Source organism: Sapajus apella, unplaced genomic scaffold (genome assembly GCF_009761245.1).
Source record: "Sapajus apella isolate SASKATOON/1434 unplaced genomic scaffold, GSC_monkey_1.0 scaffold9, whole genome shotgun sequence".
Taxonomy (NCBI): Eukaryota; Metazoa; Chordata; class Mammalia; order Primates; family Cebidae; genus Sapajus; species Sapajus apella.
Window position 1 is genome coordinate 33,651,831 of NW_022436949.1, and position 3,971 is coordinate 33,655,801.

Consider the following 3,971-nt stretch of genomic DNA (forward strand, 5'->3'; position numbering starts at 1 on the left):
ATTTTGGTACTATAAATTCTCTAGTGGTAGTTAACATTTTACATGATTTTAAAGTCCTTTTTATTTTTAATGCAAACTCGTTAATGAATTATAACATGAGAAAACATTATAAATTGTAAGTTAAAGTTAATACAAAAGTTAACATAACTGTGTAGCATTGAAATTTAGAACATTACTAGTAACCTGTAATTGCTTCTCGTGCTCCATTCCAATCATCAAACCCCCATCCTGAACTCAAAACACTTTAGATCAATTTTGCCTTTCACTCAACTTAAGTGCAAATTAAGCTGTAAAGTCAGTAATCTTTATATATGGCTGACTTTGCTCAAAGTTATTTTTGAGAAATTCTTCCAAGTTAATTGTGTAGGTTTTATTCACTTATACCTATTGCTCGATTATATATTATACCAGTTCTAGAGTAAATAAGCATTTTGTGTTGTTTCAAATTTTTGAATATTGTGAATAGAGCCATGTTGAACATCTTGTATGCATCATTCATTGAATATATGTGTGAGACAAATACCAAGGGGTGAGTTTCAGGATCAAAGTGAATGTGTGTGTTCTACTTTATAAGATACTGCCAAATAATTTTTAGAGTGAATGTGCCAATTTATGTCAGTTGCTCCAAATGCTTAACAGTACTTGTTATTTTCTTGCTTTTTCTTTATATTCATTATGGTGGGTGTGCAGTGATAGCATCTTGTGGTTTCAATTTGCATTTTTTAGTGAGAGTACAATTGACAGGTTTTCCCATGTTTATTGACCATTTTAAAACGCTTTTTTATGAAGTTAGTATTCAAATTTTGGTCTACTTCTTGAGTAGCTTAACTGCATCTTTCTAATTCATTCTTTTTCATAGATGTCAGCGTTCTGTGCTGTTTTCAAGGTCTTGTCAGCTCAGTCCAAAAGCAATCACTGCAGATCTGAGTTCACTGTGCTTTTCTCTTTACTTTGGTCATATAGCTTGGAGATGCTTAGTAATTTTTTCTAATAATAGATGTATGTTTTTAAAAGTCTCCAAATGATATTATATCTTGAAAGACACTATGTCCTTCTCTCTGCTGGGTAGGAAGTATATTACTCATTCTCACACTACTAATAAAGAAATACCCAAGCCTGGGTAACTTATAATGGAAAGAGGTTTAACAGACTTACAGTTCCACTTGGCTGGAGAGGCCTCACAATCTTGGCGGCAGGCGAGACAGCATGTGCAGGAGAACACCCATTTATAAAGCCATCAGATCTCGTGAGACTTATTCACTACCACAAGAATATTACTGGGGAAACCACCTCCATATTCAATTGTGTTCACCTGACCCTGCCCTTGACAGGTGGGGATTATGACAATCAAGGTGAGCTGTGGGTCAGGACACAGCCAAACCATATCAAGAGAGTGAACCTTAATTACCTTAATCTAAATAGTGACTGTGCTCAGTCAATGTATATTGAAGACCCAGGAAATTGTCTACATTTGATTTCTAGTTGATCACCCAAGTTTTTTAAACACTAGGTATAGTGTTGAGGCAGAGCTCCTCTTCCAGTCAGTCCCTAAGTCTAAACCGTCTCTATTTTAGAGATCTCTCAATATTTTCACAAAATGAGAGAATTCTGCTGATTTTATATTGCTCATCTGCAAAACCTCAGAATGGCGTATGCCCGGCATGCTGGAGCTCAAGTTCTCACCAAAACTTGCTCTTCATTGCCACTAGTTTGGCAATACAAAGGCCAATTTCTGAAACATGTGTTCTTGCTCAGTGTTAACAACATCTTCCAGAATACCAGTGAACGCAGATGTCAGTTCCCCTCTCTGAAGTTCTTTCATCTCTTTCAGCTCCTTCAGCTCTCATTGCCACGCAGATCTCTCATACCTTCAACGAGATAATTTCTCTGTTTGATTAATGTTCTAGTTTTCTTTGATTGGAATGCTGACATAATACAAATGGCTATATTCTACAGAGAAGCAGAAACTCTTAGTCACAATGCAATTTTTAGGAAAGATTGCATATGTATATATCTCTAGATAGATAGATATACACACACATACACACCATGGAATACTACTCAGCCATAAAAAGAAATGAAATAATGGTATTTGCAGAAATCCGAATGGAATTAGAGACCATTATTCTAAGTGAAGCAACTCAGGAATGGAAGCTAAACATGGTATGTTCTCACTTAAAAGTGGTAGCTAAGTTATGAAGATGCAAAGGCATAAGAATAATTCAATGAACTTTGGGGACTTGTGGAGAATGGTTGGTGGGATAAAAGACTACAGATTTGGTGCAGCATACCCTGCTTGGGTGATGGGTGCATCAAAATCTCAGAAATCACCATTAAAAACTTATTCATGTAACCAAATACCACCTGTTCTCCAAAACGTATTGAAATTAAAAAAAAGAGTGTATTTATATATGTGTGTGTAAAAGATAGAAAATAAAGGTGTCTTTAATTAAAATTACATTTAAACCTACAATTTGGAGTTTGAAACATTCAGAAGGAGTTACAGGAACATATGTGTAGAACAGAGGCTCTACATAGAGTTCTTCCATGTGAAAATTTGAAATAGTCTATATAATCTACATTTAATGGATATCTATTATATGACATGCACTCATATATATTCTACTTGACATTTCCAATAGGAAAATAGATATTCTATTCTATTCTTTCACAATCTCATCAGACAATTGCTATTTCTGGGAACAGATCTAAAATGGGAGGAAAAAAAGAAGAAGAAAATTAGTTGGTTTATACAGCTAAGGGAGATAAAAGGAAGTAATGAAGTAGAAACGAAGTTCAAATCCTGAAGGCAGACTGAAATAGAAATGTGCATATGTAGAAGGAGAAGACAGAAGGAAAAGCAAATAAACCTATGGTATGAGAAAATGGATTTAGCTAAATGAAAAAAAAAGGAAAGGAAAAACCAGCCTTGTTCAATTAATTGAGTCTTTTGAATTGTTAAATAATATTTATGAAGTTATAAGCATTGATTTTTCATGTTGACTTGAACCTGATGATGAATAAATATGTTGTGATGTTTGTCACTCTACAATTTTAAAGTTTAATTTAACCTTTGCTAATAGTTTAGTGCATATTTAGTTTTACTGATAGAATTCTCTCACTTCCTAGTCATATTTTTCAAAAATGGTAGCATTCTCAGATTTCATGTGCTACTTATATCTGTTTGATTATTTAAATATATTATTGAACACTGCCTACAAATTATTTTCCACTGCAAGGCAAGTAAAAAATAATAAATAAACAGGTATGCCTACTTTATCTTATAAATTGCAATCTATATAATCTTAAAATGTTGTGATGTCCCACAATGTCAACAATTAATTTTGTTAGTTTCCCTGGACGGGTAGTGCCTATGTATTTATAGCAAGCTTTAGGCTATAAGTGTTAGAAACAAAATGGCTTGTTCTTCCTAATCAAATGCTCTTAGGCAAAGGTTAAAGCGTATCAAATTACATTTACAATCCATCAAGTATTTTCTTTTTCTTGTTAGCATAAACATCAAGGAGTAAACTTTAAAATGGAGAGTAGACCCTCATTTACTGCTGGATCTGCTATCGCCTTGAACTTGGACTTTCCATCCTTCATAACTGTGAGCAACAAATTTTTATTGTTTATAAATTATCTAGTCTAAGATATTTCCTTATAGCAGCTTGAAAAGACTAAGACATGTTCTACCATCAACACCAAATAATGCACAATAATAATGGTAAATAATTGATTTCTTATCAGGGTTTTGAAAAATATTGGTAAGATTACTGAAATCAAGCATCCTTTGATTATGTTTTAAACGTGTAATTTCAGAATATAAAATTATGTTCTAACTTCAATTTAAGTACATTACATTTGTAGAGATATACATTAAGCATTTCAATATGTAAGTTAGATAAATTGAAACAATAAATGCTGAATAGAACCTCTTTCAAATACATGATATTAGGTTAATATCATTT